We start from the raw sequence: 17294 nt of genomic DNA, 5'->3' as shown, positions 1-17294 counted from the left end.
AAGATCTTGTTTCATTCATGAAACTTACAGTGGCCTTGGATAGATCAAAGACTAGATTTGCTAAATTAGAAGCATTTTGTTCAGAGTTCTCTGTCTGTTGCTGAGTGGATGATGGAAAAGGTTTATTATTGTTAAACCTGTTTCTTCCACCATTATTAAAGCCTTGTTGAGGCTTTTGATCCTTCCATGAGAAATTTGGATGATTTCTCCATGATGAGTTATAGGTGTTTCCATAAGGTTCACCTAAGTAATTCACCTCTGCTATTGCAGGGTTCTCAGGATCATAAACTTCTTCTTCATAAGAAGCCTCTTGAGTACTGTTGGATGCAGCTTGCATTCCATTCAGACTCTGAGAGATCATATTGACTTGCTGAGTCAATATTTTATTCTGAGCCAATATGGCATTCAGAGTGTCAACTTCAAGAACTCCCTTCTTCATAGGCGTCCCATTATTCACAGGATTCCTTTCAGAAGTGTACATGAACTGGTTATTAGCAACCATGTCAATGAGTTCTTGAGCTTCTGCAGGCATTTTCTTTAGGTGAATGGATCCACCTGCAGAAGTGTCCAGTGACATCTTTGATAGCTCAGATAAACCATCATAGAATATATCCAGGATGGTCCATTCTGAAAGCATGTCAGAAGGACACTTTTTGGTCAACTGTTTGTATCTTTCCCAAGCTTCATAGAGGGATTCACCTTCTTTCTGTCTGAAGGTTTGAACATCAGCTCTAAGCTTGCTCAGCTTTTGAGGAGGAAAGTACTTGGCTAAGAAAGCCGTGACCAGCTTATCCCAAGAGTTCAGGCTGTCTTTGGGTTGAGAATCCAACCATAATCTAGCTCTGTCTCTTACAGCAAAAGGGAAAAGCATGAGCCTGTAGACTTCAGGATCTACTCCATTAGTCTTAACAGTATCACATATCTGCAAGAATTCAGTTAAGAACTGAAAAGGATCTTCAGATGGAAGTCCATGAAACTTGCAGTTCTGCTGCATCAGAGAAACTAATTGAGGTTTCAGCTCAAAGTTGTTAGCTCCAATGGCAGGAATGGAGATGCTTCTTCCATGTAAATTGGAATTAGGTGCAGTAAAGTCACCAAGCATCCTCCTTTCATTATTATTATTTTCGGCTGCCATCTCCTCTTCCTGTTCAAAAATTTCTGAAAGGTTATCTCTGGATTGTTGTATTTTAGCTTCTCTTAATTTTCTCTTCAGAGTCCTTTCAGGTTCCGGATCTGCTTCAACAAGAATATTCTTGTCCTTGCTCCTGCTCATATGACAAAGAAGAAGGCACAGAAAAATAATAATAATAATAGAGATCCTTTATACCACAGTATAGGGATCCCTGTGTGAGTAGAAGAAGAGCGGGAGACAAAGAATGTAATATAATGGAAGAAACACATCTGTGAGGATGGCAGAGATGTGAGATGAGATGTTAGGATATGAATGAATAAATAGAATAAGATAGGGGAGGAATAATTTTTGAAAATTATTTTGAAAAAGAGTTAGTGATTTTTGAAAATGGTTTTTTTGAAAATTGTTAGTATTTTTTTCAAAATTTTTTTTTTAAAATTAAAAATAAAAATAAGAATAATTAGTTAATTAAAAAGAAATTTTTGAAAAAGAGGGAAGATATTTTCGAAAATTAGAGAGAGAGAGTTAGTTAGGTAGTTTTGAAAAAGATAAGAAACAAACAAAAAGTTAGTTAGTTAGTTGAAACAAATTTTGAAAAGATAAGAAGTTAGGAAGTTAGAAAAGATATTTTGAAATCAAATTTTTGAAAAAGATAAGATAGGAAGATATTTTTGAAAAGATATGATTGAAATTAGTTTTGAAAAAGATTTGATTTTTAAAATCTCAATTAATGACTTGATTCATAAGAAATCACAAGATATGATTCTAGAACTCAAAGTTTGAATCTTTCTTAACAAGCAAGTAACAAACTTCAAATTTTTGAATCAAAACATTAATTGATTATGTTATTTTCGAAAATTTGGTTAAAAATAAGAAAAAGATTTTTGAAAAATATTTTTGAAATTTTCGAAAATAATCATGAATTTTGAAAAAGATTTGATTTTTGAAAAAGATTTTGAAAAAGATAAGATTTTAAAATTGAAAATTTGATTTGACTCATGAGAAACAACTTGATTTTAAAAACTTTTGAAAAAGTCAACTCAATTTTCGAATTTGATGAGAGAAAAAGGGAAAGATATTTTTTTGATTTTTGAAATTTTTATGAAAAACATGAAAAATATGCAATGCATGAAATTTTTAGATCAAAACATGTGATGCATGCAAGAATGCTATGAATGTCAAGATGAACACCAAGAACATTATGAATGTCAAGATGAACATCAAGAACATTTTTTTTTTGAAAAATTTTTAATGCAAAAAAAAAAAAATATGCAAGACACCAAACTTAGAATTCTTTAATGCTTACGCACTAAGAATTCAAGAATGCATATGATAAACATGAAAAGTCACAAAACAAAAAATCATCAAGATCAAACAAGAAGACTTACCAAGAACAACTTGAAGATCATGAAGAACACTATGAATGCATGATATTTTCGAAAAAATGCAAGATGCATATGCAAGTGACACCAAACTTATGATATGACTCAAGACTCAAACAAGAAACAGAAAATTATTTTTGATTTTTATGATTTTCTAATTTTTTTTGGATTTTTTCGAAAATTATATGAAAAAGGAAAAATAAGGATTCCAAAATTTTTAATATGAATTCCAGGAATCTTGCCATGTTAGTCTAAAGCTTCAGTCCAGGAATTAGACATGGCTCACTAGCCAGCCAAGCCTTCAAAGAAAGCTCCAGTCCAAAACACTAGACATGGCCAATGGCCAGCCAAGCTTCAGCAGGTGATCATGGATCAGCAGCAGGTGGATGAGCAACAACTAAGTTGCTCTTGATAACAAATTGCAAGCCTCAGTCCAAATGAATTTAGACATGGCTTTACAGCCAGCCAGGCTTCACATGCTTCATGAAACACTAGAATTCATTCTTAAAAATTTTGAATAAATTTTTGAAAACATTTTTATTTATTTATTTATTTTATTTTATTTTTTTCGAAAACAGATGAGAGATTTTTGAAAGATTTTTTTTTGAAAACAAAACAAAAAGAAAATTACCTAATCTGAGCAACAAGATACACCGTCAGTTGTCCAAACTCAAACAATCCCCGGCAACGGCGCCAAAAACTTGGTGCACGAAATTGTGATCTCCAGGCTCGAACAAATCCTGGTAATGGCTCCAAAGCTTGGTGCTCTGATCTTAATTCATAATTGTCACAACTTCGATACAACTAACCAGCAAGTGCACTGGGTCGTCCAAGTAATACCTTACGTGAGTAAGGGTCGAATCCCACGGAGATTGTTGGTATGAAGCAAGCTATAGTCACCTTGTAAATCTCAGTCAGGCAGATATAAAGTGATAATGTTGTTTTCGAATATTATATAGTAAAATAGGGATAGAGATACTTATGTAAATCATTGGTAGGAATTTCAGATAAACGAATGGAGATGCTTCTCGTTCCTCGGAACCTCTGCTTTCCTGCTATCTTCATCCAGTCAGTCTTACTCCTTTCCATGGCTGGCTTTATGCAAGGGCATCACCGTTGTCAGTGGCTACATCCCCTCCTCTTAGTGAAAGATATGCTCACATGCTCTGTCACAGCACGGCCAATCATCTGTCGGTTCTCGATCATGCTGGAATAGGATTCACCCTCCTTTTGCGTCTGTCACTAACGCCCAGCACTCGCGAGTTTGAAGCTCGTCACAGTCATTCAGTCATTGAATCCTACTCGGAATACCACAGACAAGGTTTAGACTTTCCGGATTCTCTTGAATGCCGCCATCATTCTAGCTTACGCCACGAAGATTCTGGTTAGGAGATCTAAGAGATATTCATTCTAGCTTATTTCATGTAGAACGGAAGTGTTTGTCAGGCACGTGTTCATAGGGGAGATGGTGATGAGCGTCACACATAATCATCACCTTCATCACGTTCTTGGGTGCGAATGGATATCTTAGAAGCGAAATAAGATGAATTGAATAGAAAACAGTAGTACTTTGCATTAATCTTTGAGGAACAGCAGAGCTCCACACCTTAATCTATGGAGTGTAGAAACTCTACCGTTAAAAATACATAAGTGAAGGTCCAGGCATGGCCGAGATGGCCAGCCCCCTATTGTGATCTAAGATAGCATACAACTGATCAAAGATAGTCAAAAAGACCAGTAAAAGGTCCTATTTATAATAAACTAGTCACTAGGGTTTACATGAGTGAGTAATTGATGCATAAATCCACTTCCTGGGCCCACTTGGTGTGTGTTTGGGCTGAGCTTTAAGTGTAGCACGTGTAGAGGCCATTTGTGGAGTTGAACGCCAGTTTCTGTGCCAGTTTGGGCGTTCAGCTCTGGTTTTGGATCCTTTTCTGGCGCTGGACGCCAGATTTGGGCAGAAGGCTGGCGTTGAATGCCAGTTTACGTTGTCTATTCTTGGCCAAAGTATGGACTATTATATATTGCTGGAAAGCCCTGGATGTCTACTTTCCAACGCAATTGGAAGCGCGCCATTTCGAGTTTTGTAGCTCCAGAAAATCCACTTTGAGTGCAGGGAGGTCAGAATCCAACAGCATCAGCAGTCCTTTTTCAACCTCTGAATCTGATTTCTGCTCAAGTCCCTCAATTTCAGCCAGAAAATACCTGAAATCACAGAAAAACACACAATCTCATAGTAAAGTCCAGAAATGTGAATTTAACATAAAAACTAATGAAAACGTCCCTAAAAGTAACTAGATCCTACTAAAAACATACTAAAAACAATGCCAAAAAGCGTATAAATTATCCGCTCATCAGCTATGAATGTCAAGATGAACACCAAGAACACTATGAAGATCATGATGAACATCAAGAACATATTTTTGAAAAATTTTTAATGCAAAGAAAACATACAAGACACCAAACTTAGAATTCTTTAATGCTTAGACACTAAGAATTCAAGAATGCATATGAAAAACAAGAAAAGACACAAAACATGCAAATGCAAAGATCAAACAAGAAGACTTACCAAGAACAACTTGAAGATCATGAAGAACACTATGAATGCATGAATTTTTTTTTCAAAAAAAATGCAAAATGAACATGCAATTGACACCAAACTTATAACATAACTCAAGACTCAAACAAGAAATATTTTTTATTTTTATGATTTTATGATTTTTTTTTTCGAAAACAAAAGAAAATATTTTTGAAAGATTTTTGAAAAATTTTTTAAAACAAAACAAAAAGAAAATTACCTAATCTGAGCAACAAGATGAACCGTCAGTTGTTCAAACTCAAACAATCCCCGGCAACGGCGCCAAAAACTTGGTATGCGAAATTGTTACTCAGGTTGTGAATTTTTGTACGAAATTGATTCCCTGGCGATGGCACCAAAAACGGATGCACAGAACCAAGGTCTAAACATATCTTCACAACTTCGCATAACTGACCAGCAAGTGCACTGGGTCGTCCAAGTAATACCTTACGTGAGTAAGGGTCGAATCCCACGGAGATTGTTGGTATGAAGCAAGCTATGGTCACCTTGTAAATCTCAGTCAGGCAGATATAAAATAGTTATGGAGTTTTCGAAATTTAATATAATAAAATAAGGATAGAAACACTTATGTAATTCATTGGTGAGAATTTCAGATAAGCGTGTAGAGATGCTTTCGTTTCTCTGAATCTCTGCTTTCCTGCTGTCTTCATCCAATCAGTCTTACTCCTTTCCATGGCTGGCTTTATGCAAGGGCATCACCGTTGTCAATGGCTACATCCCCTCCTCTTGTGAAAATGGTCCAAGATGCCCTGTCACGGCACGGCTAATCATCTGAGGTTCCCGATCATGCTGGAATAGGATTCACCCTCCTTTTGCGTCTGTCACTACGCCCAGCACTCGCGAGTTTGAAGCTCGTCACAGTCATTCAATCATTGAATCCTACTCGGAATACCACAGACAAGGTTTAGACTTTCCGGATTCTCTTGAATGCCGCCATCATTCTAGCTTACACCACGAAGATTCCGATTAAGAGATCTAAGAGACACTCATTCAATCTAAGGTAGAACGGAGGTAGTTGTCAGGCATGCGTTCATAGGGAATGATGATGATTGTCACGCTCATCACATTCAGGTTGAAGTGCGAATGAATATCTTAGAAGCGAAATAAGATGAATTGAATAGAAAACAGTAGTACTTTGCATTAATCTTTGAGGAACAGCAGAGCTCCACACCTTAATCTATGGAGTGTAGAAACTCTACCGTTAAAAAATACATAAGTGAAAGGTCCAGGCATGGCCGAATGGCCAGCCCCCTAAAACGTGATCACAGGATCAAAAATACAATCCAGGATGTCTAATACAATAGTAAAAAGTTCTATTTATAATAAACTAGCTACTAGGGTTTACAGAAGTAAGTAATTGATGTATAAATCCACTTCCGGGGCCCACTTGGTGTGTGCTTGGGCTGAGCTTGAATGTTACACGTGCAGAGGCCCTTTCTGGAGTTGAACGCCAGGTTGTAACGTATTTCTGGCGTTCAACTCTGGTTTGTGACTTGTTTCTGGCGTTTAACTCCAGACAGCAGCATAGAACTGGCGTTCAACGCCCTTTTACGTCATCTAAACTCGACCAAAGTATGAACTATTATACATTTCTGGAAAGCCCTGGATGTCCACTTTCCAAAGCAATTGGAAGCGCGCCAATTTGAGTTCTGTAGCTCCAGAAAAAAATCTACTTTGAGTGCAGTGAGGTCAGAATCCAACAGCATCAGCAGTCCTTCTTCAACCTCTGAATCTGATTTTTGCTCAAGTCCCTCAATTTCAGCCAGAAAATACCTGAAATTACAGAAAAACACACAAACCCATAGTAAAGTCCAGAAATGTGAATTTAACATAAAAACTAATGAAAACATCCCTAAAAGTAACTAGATCCTACTAAAAACATACTAAAAACAATGCCAAAAAGCATACAAATTATCCGCTCATCAGGCGCGCACGCGTCCTGCCCCCCTTTTTTTTCAAAAATAGCAAAAACTGCTTAAAATCCTCCTAACATTACCTACAGCTCAAAATCAATCAAAATACAAAATGAAAAAAAATCTTTTGGCTTTTTGAGAATCTTCAAATATAAGCAAGGGATACTTGCCCCATAAGCAACCTACAACCAATTTATTGAAACAAGTAGATAGAAAGAAACTACCTACAATAGTAACTCAATTCACTTATTAGTTTACCATGGTGGGGTGTCTCCCACCTAGCACTTTTAGTTTAAGTCCTTAAGTTGGATATTTGGGAAGCTCTTTGTCATGGTGGCTTATGCTTGTACTCATCCTTGAATCTCCAAGGATCTTTGCTCCTCAAATGGTTGACAGAAATTCCAACCGTCTTCACCAAGTTTGGATAGAGTTCCATCCAAGATATGAGCTCCCATAGTTGGTCTTCATGCTTTGAACCGGGATCCCATATCTTATTCTCGCACCCGTCTTCTAGTTGATCTTTATAAATGTTTCGTTCGGGTGGTTGACAAATAGAATTCTCTCTAGCACACCAAGTCTTCTTCATTGACCCATGTGAAGTAGCATTCCCCCAATCGTGGTCCCTATGCTTTGAAGCCTTGACCTCAATGAGCCTAATTCCAAACTTCCAACCACTACATAACTCCTTTTTACCCTTAATTCTACAAAGGGCTCTAAGTTGTCCATCCGTTTCAATCAAGCCATATTCAAGTGAGAAAGTAAAGCTTAGGTTTGAAGATTTTACCCACTTTAATGAGATGTTGGATGGTGGCTTAGGGAGGGAAACCTCCCCACACTTAGACAATGCAAGGTCGACTTCTTTATGCTCTTCTTTGGGTATTTCCACCTCTTGACAACTTCTTTCATCTTCTTCTTGCTTGTTGACTTCTTCCAATTCCTCCTCATTATCAATCAAGTCAAACTTGGGAGGTTGTGTAAAATCTACTTCCATATCAACTTCACATTCGATGGAAGAGTCTTTAACGAGATCACCAACATCATTTGGTGTTGAGTTGTCTTCTATAGCATCAATTTCACGACCCATGGGAGAGGATCCAATTATTGATAAGAAATCATTGATGATTGAGTCCATCTCTTGATCAACCTTCTCATATTCTTCAATCTTTATATGCTCCGGAGGTTATTGAGACTTCTATGGTGGTTCCACATCTCCTAGATCTTCAACCACTTCTTCCTTTCCTTTAATGACCCTAGGCATCTCCAATTGCTCCAATACAAAGCTCGACTCTTTCTTCTTCTCCACCAGATTTTCCAATCTCTCTTTCATGCTTTGCTCATCTTTTGATTTCTCACATGTGGCCACGGAAACACTTTGATTATTCAAACATTGATAGGCTAAAGTATGCACTACCTTAGTCAAATTAGTCACAAACTCTAGGGTGTTCCTTTGCATATCCGCTTGGCCTTGAAGTAGCAAGGTGAGAGAGTCATCTATTGGGGCTTGGGATGGATAGGAATGTTCATTATTTTGGAGAAACAGTTCATGGTGGGAAGTTGGTTCTTCTTGGTAAGGATGTGGAGATGGTATGTATTGAGGTGGCTCTTGGTAGTAATCATGATAGGGTTGTGGTGGTTCTAAAGGTTCTTGCTCATAATGGTCATAAGAATATGGTATGGGTGATTGGTCATACAATGGATGTGGGTCACAAGAAGGTGCTTAGTAAAAATGGGCTTGTGAGCATGGTTGATAGTCATGTTGAGGATAAGGTTCATAAGCATATGGTGGTGGTACTTGATTATCACAAAAAGAGTCACCATAGCCATTGAATTGGCATGCACTAGGATGTGAATTATACCTATAAGTGTCCGGAGGTTGTTGCCAATAGGAGTGATCAATTCCTTGAAGCTCTTCCCATGTTGAAGTGTTCCATCCTTGGTACATGTTGTCATTAAAGTCCACATTTCCTACAACATAGTGAGAACCAAACTCATAGCCAAAGTGAGAATTCATAGTGGAAAAACAAAATAAAACTAACAAGAACTAGAAAACAAGCAAAAGACAAACCTATTCACAATATTCACATATATACAATAACCAATAACATAACACCATTGCAATTCCCTGGCAACGGCACCATTTTGATGAACGGATTATTGACGGTTTAGAATTTCTCTAATGAAATCTCGTTGCAAGTATAGTTTCCAAACCAACAATAATCCTTTCATACAAAAATTTTGTTTGTCACAAGTACAAACCCCCTAAAATCTATAAACCGAAGTATTTAAATCTCGGGTCATCTCTCAAAGGAATTGCAGGGTACTGTTCTTGTTATTGGCTATGAGTTGTATATTTTGGGGTTTTGGATAAGAAACAAGAAAAGTAAATGGCAATAGAAATGTAAATGATAAAGCGGTCTTGGCAAGGTTTTGGTGGTCAAGGATCTCTATCCTTATTACTAACCACAACATAAGAATTGGCAAGGATCAATCCCACTAAGTCATCCTCTAACTAGTAGTAAAGGAAAGTCAAGTGAGCTATATCAATCCAAGTCCATAAGTCCTAGCTCTCCACTAATTCAATTAGTGAGATCTAGAGTTAATGGCTTCCAATCGTCAATTACTTGGACATTAATAACTCAAGAGTTCCTAAGTTACCTTCCCAAGCCAAGAGCATAAAATTCTACTCTAAAATCCTTCCAATCATTTTATCAAATACTTAGAAGGCACAAAAGGAAAACATAGTAAATTGACAACAAGAATAGAATCCAACAACAATTATTGCAAAGGATTAATAACAACAATAAAAAAACACAATTATCATGAATTACCTCAAATTGAATTGAAAGAAATTAGAATGAACAAAAGTAGATCTACATCAAAGCATAGAAACAACATAAAGGAAATTACATCAAAAGAGTAGAAGAATGATGAATATAACAACAAAGAATTGAAGAGTAGAAGTAGATGAAGCATGAATTAAAACCTAGATCTAAGATTATTGACCTAAACCTAAACCTAATCCTAATCTTAGAGAGAAGTGAGAGCTTTTCTCTCTAAAACTAACTCTAAACAAATCCTAATGTGTGTTGTGTGAAGTGATGATGTCTTCCCCTTCATTCCTTGGTCTATTTAGCCTTTTCCCACCAAAACTCAGCTCCAAATGGGGGCAGAAACCCTCCAAAATCGCCAGGCACGAGTTCTTCTTTAAAAATCACGTGCGGCCTTCAGCGCGTACGCGCACAGCGCGCGTACGCGTCCTTGGAGCATTTCGCAATCTGCGCATAGGCGCATAGTGCGTGTGCGCGCCCATGTGTTTTTCCCAAATCTTTGACTTTTCATGATTTCTCCACTTTGTATGCTTTCCTTCCACTCCTTTGATCCTTTCCTAGCCCTTTTCAATCTGAAATCACTAGCAAACACATCAAGGCGTCTAGTGGAATCAAAGAAAGATAAAAATAATCAAATTAAAGGTCTAAAAAGCATGTTTTCACATCTAAGCACAAATAAGGAGACAATCACAAAATCATGCTATTTCATTGAATAAATGTGAAGAAAGGTTATCAAAATGCTCTAAATTCAACATAAGATAAACCCTAAAAAGGGGATTTATCATTGGGCCCAAGCCCAACATATCTATAAGCTAATTAGAGGCCAATCTAGCCTTATTATTCAGAAATTGAGGTTATCAAATAAATCTCTAAAAGTAGTTTTTATACTAAACAAGTAACTTAGGTTTACAGAAAATGAGTAACTAAGTGCAGATAGTGCAGAAATCCACTTCCGGGACCCACTTGGTGTGTGCTAGGGCTGAGCATTGAAGCTTTCACGTGCATAGGCCATTCTTGGAGTTAAACGCCAGTTTGGGTGCCAGTTTGGGCATTTAACTCCAGTTTTGGTGCCAGTTCTGGCGTTTTACTCCAGAAAAGGGTCTCTGGCTGGTGTTTAACGCCAGTTTGGGCCATCAAATCTCGGGTAAAGTATGGACTATTATATATTGCTGGAAAGCCCAAGATGTCTACTTTCCAACACAATTGAGAGTGCGCCAATTGGGCTTCTGTAGCTCCAAAAAATCCATTTCGAGTGTAGGAGGGTCAGAATCTAACATCATCTACAGTCCTTTGTCAGCCTCTGAATCAGATTTTTGCTCAGGTCCCTCAATTTTAGCCAAAAAATACCTGAAATTACAGAAAAATACACAAACTCATAGTAAAGTCCAGAAATGTGATTTTTGCATAAAAACTAATAAAAATATAATAAAAAGTAGCTAAAATATACTAAAAACTACCTAAAAATAATGCCAAAAATGGTATAAATTATCCGCTCATCATAGTTGTATCGGTGCTTGTTATGGTGCTCCATTTGCTCCATCCGTCAGTCTTGCCGGTCGAATCTCTCAAGGATTTGAAGGAACATCTGATGGATGGATGGTGCTTGTGGTGTGGATGATGGTGGAGTAGAAGAAGGAGGAGTATCCAAAGATGGGCCTGCAGGCCAGCTCACAGAGGGAACTGGTGGCCTGATGTACTTCCCATTCGGGACATACTGGTCGGCTCTAGGGATCATGACCTTCGTGTCTCCTGCCCGATAGGACACATCTGTTATAGAGACTAAATCTGAAACCAATTTGGGAAAAGGCAGGTTACCACTATCTGGATGTGTCCCATAGCTTGCCGGATGTGTCGGGGCAGGTTGAGGGGTTGCTCTGTTAGGATGCACCAGATGAGAACAGCCATATCTGCTATGAAGGTGGACTCGTGAGTGCTCAGAAAGATATAGTGGGACATAATCTGTGCCCACACGCGAGCCTCCAAGGTAAGTGACTAGACTGAGATGCTCTTGGATTTTGACCGATGCAGCCCATAGATCCAGGTACTGCCAGGTTGGGCTATAACTCCAAGGACGCTATCCTAGTCGAATTGATACAGCTGGCGCTTAAGAGAGGCTTCTTGATATGCATCCAATCTCTCTGGACTAGGTGGAAGATCCAGTGCTCGCTGTATGGCACTCTCGGAGACAGGGACTTGGTGCTGACGAACATAGATAGTCTGCAGGGTAGGCGAGTAGAAGTTGGAGTAGAACTCAACTATCCATGATAAGTTGGCCTGTCCTGGCTGCCTCCTCAAAAATCCCAATGTCTCCACTCAATTCGGGGTTCCACAAAATCAACAAAGTGTGTTGGAATAATGAGTAGATGCTCATTGTTGTAGTTCCTCTCGGCTAGGATGGGGAACATCTGTTCGCAGTAACGGTTAGTGAACCGTGTGGAGTCCCGTGCGGAAAAGGCTTTCTCTGATTCATCAACTTTAATGATTCGCTTCACCCGCTTGGTTGGCTGCTTGACGCTGGTAGATGGGAGCGCCTTAGCCGGTGCTCTCTTGGTTTCTCTCCTTGCTGGTGTCTTGTCAGTAGCCTTTTCTTTTCCTTTCTTGGTACCCATGCCTAAGGAAGAAGGAAAGAGGAAGAATGTGAAATATAGATAACTAAAACCAGAAGGTGGAAATTCCAAGTGATAATGAATGCCAAAAAAAAGATAATAGCTTAAATACATGGTAGCTACAACATGTAGGTAAGACATTAATTAAGATCAAGTAGGCAATTCAGAATAATAAGATGCAAGAGGGTAAAAGCATGCAAGTAGTAGACATGAGAAGCATAACCTAAGCATCAAGTAATAAATGTGCCAAATTTAAAGAGCATTTGTATGATGATAATTGTGAATGATAATCCCAAATACATGTAGAATACAAGTGTTGTGAAAAAGAGGCATTCAAGTTAAAGAGTAAAAGAAAATAGGATTCAAAATGCCATAAGAGATTTTTCACAAACACTTGGTGTACAAGTTATAATATGAATGAAAATAATGTATCTAAATGTATATGAGAGCCAAATTTAAATGTTAATTGTCAAATCACTCCTCATAATATCCACAAGCTCAATGAAAATAAGGTACGACCCAAATAAAACTCCAACACCAACATAAAAATAATGCATGATAAAAGAAAGAAAAAGAAACCATAAAAAACCAAGCAAAAGAAAAATTAAGAAGAAAGAAAAGTAAATAAATGAAATAATTAAAAGAAGAAGAAAGGAGTAGATGGGAGGAAGAAAGAACCTGAGGTAGAAGATGAAAAAAAGGGAAGAAGAAAGTAATACATAGTAAGAAAGAATAAGGAAGAAAGAAGGCAGAAGAAGGAAGAAAGAATTAGAATTGAAAAAGAATTAGGATTGGGGGAGGGAAGAATTGAAACCAGGCGGGGTATGGGTTTAATTGTGCATCACATGCGACGCGTACGCGTACGGAACGCGTACGCATGATAGTGGTTTGTGTCAATCGCGCGAAGGAAGCCTCGCGCACGCACAACTCTCGGGTGAATTCAGGTTTGGGGCCATGATCACATACGACGTGTGCGCATCAGGCACGCGCACGCGTGGATGGGCATAAAGGACAAAGGACGCATACGCGTCAGAGACGCGTCCGCGTGATGGGGTTTGTGCTTTTAGCACAGTTCCAGCTCCACTCCAACATAACTTTCTGGCCACACCCTTATTTATGCCAACTTTTAGGGTCACGCGGGCGCGTCAGGGGCGCGCACGCCTGAGCGGCTGAAAGCGCAAGCGACGCGCACGCATACACGTCGGCTTGATTGTGCGCAAGGCATGCTTCCAGTGCCACACCCGCGCAACTCTTGGGTTAATTCCTATTATCCTCACATTCACATATGACGCGTAAGCGTCATGGATGCTTGCACGTCGAAGGCTTTTTTTATGCAGAATGCAGAATGCAAAATGTAGAATGTTATGCAGAAATTATGAATGAATATTGTGAAAAACAAAATAAAATAAAACTAAGAATAAAAAGGGACGATCATACCATGGTGGGTTGTCTCCCACCTAGCACTTTGCTTTTACGTCCTTAAGTTGGACGGTCCACAAGCTCAGTCTGCTTCTGTTGGTGGATCCTCCAAGAGGAAGACCTCTAGCTCTTTATTTTCCTTCATCTTCTCACCATGATACAGCTTTAAGCGATGTCCATTAACCTTGATGAATTTGGAACTTGAAGGATGGCTCAGGTGAATGACTCCATATGGCTCTACCTTCTCTACTCTATAGGGGCCTTTCCACCTTGATCTCAGCTTGCCTGGCATGAGCCTCAATCTTGAGTTGTAGAGGAGAACTAGATCCCCAGGTCTAAACTCTCTTCTCTTGATATGCTTGTCATGCACAACCTTCACCTTCTCTTTGTATAGTCTGGTGTTGTCATATGCTTCGAGTCGAAGGGTCTCCAGTTCTGCTAGTTGCAGCTTCCTTTCAGCACCAGCTTTCTCCAATCCCATGTTGCATTCCCTTACAGCCCAAAAAGCTTTGTGCTCCACCTCCACTGGGAGGTGACAAGATTTTCCGTATACTAGGCGGAAGGGACTCATTCCTATGGGTGTCTTGTATGGTGTCCGGTAAGCCCAAAGCGCGTCTACATGCCTGGTGCTCCAGTCCTTTCTATGAGGCTTGACAATCTTCTCCAGGATGCACTTTATCTCTCTGTTAGACACCTCGGCTTGCCTATTAGTCTGGGGATGGTAAGCTATTGCTACCTTGTTCACAATGCCATGTTTCTTCAGTAGACCTGTTAATCCCCTGTTACAAAATGTGTGCCTTGATCACTCATGATTGCTTGTGGTGATCCAAAGCGACAGATAATATGATTTCTAACAAAAGAGACAATAGTGTTAGCATCATCAGTATGGGTAGGAATTGCTTCCACCCATTTAGAAACATAATCTACAACTAACATTATGTATAAGAAACCACTAAAGTTTGGAAATGGACCCATGAAGTCAATGCCCCAAACATAAAAAATTTTACAGAATAGCATAAGCTGTTGGGGCATCTCATCCCTCTTGGATATATTCCCAAACCTTTGGCATGAGGGACAGGATTTACAGAAGGCAATAGCATCCTTAAAAAGAGTGGACCACCAGAATCCACAGTCTAAAATTTTTCTAGCTGTTCTTTGAGGGCCAAAATGTCCACCACTCTTAGAAGAGTGATAGGCCTCTAAAATTGACTGGAACTCTGCACACACCCTCTAATTATCTGGTTAGCACCATATATCCATAAATATGGGTCATCCCATATATAATATTTGGACTCTCTTTTCAGCTTGTCCTTTTGATGCTTAGTAAAATTGGGAGGGAAGGTATGACTAACTTGATAATTAGCTATAGGTGCATACCAAGGAACTACCTCAGATATTGCATGCAAGCTATCAAATGGAAAAGCATCATTGATAGGAGTGGAGTCATTCTTAATGTGCTCTAGGCGACTCAAGTGTTCTGCCACTAAATTCTGGAAACCACTCCTATCTTTGATTTCTAAATCAAATTCTTGCAGCAACAATATCCAACGTATTAACCTTGGTTTGGACTCTTTTTTAGCTAATAAATATTTTAGAGGTGCATGGTCTGAGTATACTACCACCTTAGTACCAAGTAAGTAGGCTCGGAATTTATCCAGAGCAAAAATAATAGCCAGAAGCTCTTTTTCAGTGGTAGTATAATTAGACCGAGTAGCGTCTAAGGTCTTAGAAGCATAAGCAATTATGAAAGGGTCCTTACCTTCGCGCTGAGGCAGCACTGCTCCTACTGCATGGTTGGAGGCATTACACATAATCTCAAAAGGCTGGCTCCAATCTGGTCCTCTCACAATCGGAGCTTTAGTCAGGGCGATCTTCACCTTATCAAACACTTCCATGCAGTCCTCACTCAACTCGAACTCAACATCCTTCTGCAGCAGTCTGGATAAAGGCAATGCTACGTTACTGACGTCCTTGATAAATCTTTGGTAGAAACCTATATGACCAAGGAACGAACGGACTTCTCTCATGGAGGAGGGGTAAGGTAAACTAGAAATGACATCTATCTTTGCTGGATCTACAGAAATACCAGTATTAGAAACAACGTGTCCTAGAACAATGCCTTGTTGTACCATAAAATGACATTTTTCAAAATTTAATACAAGGTCTGAACTAACACACCTGTCTAATACTCTAGCTAAACTATCCAAGCAAAGGTTGAAAGAATTACCGTACACACTAAAGTCATCCATGAAAACTTCTATACAGTCCTCAATAAGATCTGAGAAAATACTCATCATGCACCTTTGGAAAGTAGCCGGTGCATTGCATAAGCCAAAAGGCATCCTCTTGTATGCATACGTTCCAAAGGGATAAGTAAAAGTAGTTTTCTCCTGATCCTCAGGAGCTATATGAATTTGAAAATAGCCAGTGTAACCATCTAGAAAACAGGTAGTGTGATTTACCTGACAAACGATCAAGCATCTGATCGATGAAGGGAAGGGGGTAATGATCCTTGCGAGTAGCCTGGTTGAGGCGCCTGTAATCAATGCACACCCTCCAGGAATTTTGCACTCTAGTTGTCAGGAGCTCTCCATGCTCATTTTTCACTGTAGTGACTCTAGACTTTTTGGGCACCACTTGTACTGGGCTGAACCATTCGCTATCTGAGATAGGGTAGATGATATCAACTTCAAGCAGTCTGGTCACTTCCTTCTTGACAACTTCTAAGATGGTGGGGTTCAACCACCTTTGAGGTTGACGGACAGGCCTTGCTCCCTCTTCTAAAAATATCTGGTGCTCACAAACTCGAGGGCTGATGCCTACTATATCCGCCAAGCTCCACCCAATTGCTTTCTTGTGTCTTCTCAGCACACTAAGCAGCTGCTCCTCCTGTTGAGAAGTGAATTCCCTTGCAATAATAACTGGGAGCTTCTGATTATCCTCAAGGTAAGCATACTTGAGGGGGGTGGAAGGGGCTTCAACTCCATTTTCTGCTCTTGGCTAGGCACTTGATCATCTGGAGCTAGTGATGGTGGCAAGGTGTCTTCATCTTGTTCAGGGGGCTTCCCCACACTTGCACCTTGCTCCATGTGAATCTCTTCTACTTCTTCTTGGTGAACTGCAGCTACAGTTTCATCAATGATGTCGCACTGGAAGACGGAATGATTTTCTGGAGGATGCTCACTGCTCTGCCATCTATCTCAAAGGAGTAAGTTCATGAGAAGGCATCCAACTTGAACCTTGAAGTCTTCAGAAATGGCCTTCCAAGCAGGATGGATGATGGTCTTCCTGAGTCATTAGGGGGCATCTCCAAGATGTAGAAGTCAATAGGGAATGTGAGCCTCTTAATGCTCACCAGCACGTCCTCAGTAATTCCGACCACCGAGATTATGCTTTTATCTGCCAAAACAAAACA

The 17294-nt window shown here is 39.3% G+C and overlaps 1 non-coding gene across 1 annotated transcript; it reads left to right on the top strand.

The window, feature by feature from the left end:
• The first annotated feature begins 631 nt into the window (after window positions 1-631).
• Window positions 632-739, top strand: LOC112745401 (small nucleolar RNA R71). Its single transcript, XR_003173332.1, has one exon. It is a non-coding gene; the product is annotated as a small nucleolar RNA R71 (small nucleolar RNA).
• Window positions 740-17294: the final 16555 nt, after the last annotated feature.

This window comes from Arachis hypogaea, chromosome 14, assembly GCF_003086295.3.
Source record: "Arachis hypogaea cultivar Tifrunner chromosome 14, arahy.Tifrunner.gnm2.J5K5, whole genome shotgun sequence".
Classification (NCBI taxonomy): Eukaryota; Viridiplantae; Streptophyta; class Magnoliopsida; order Fabales; family Fabaceae; genus Arachis; species Arachis hypogaea.
The sequence above is the reverse complement of the archived record's forward strand: the minus strand, read 5'-3'. Positions and strand labels throughout refer to the sequence as shown.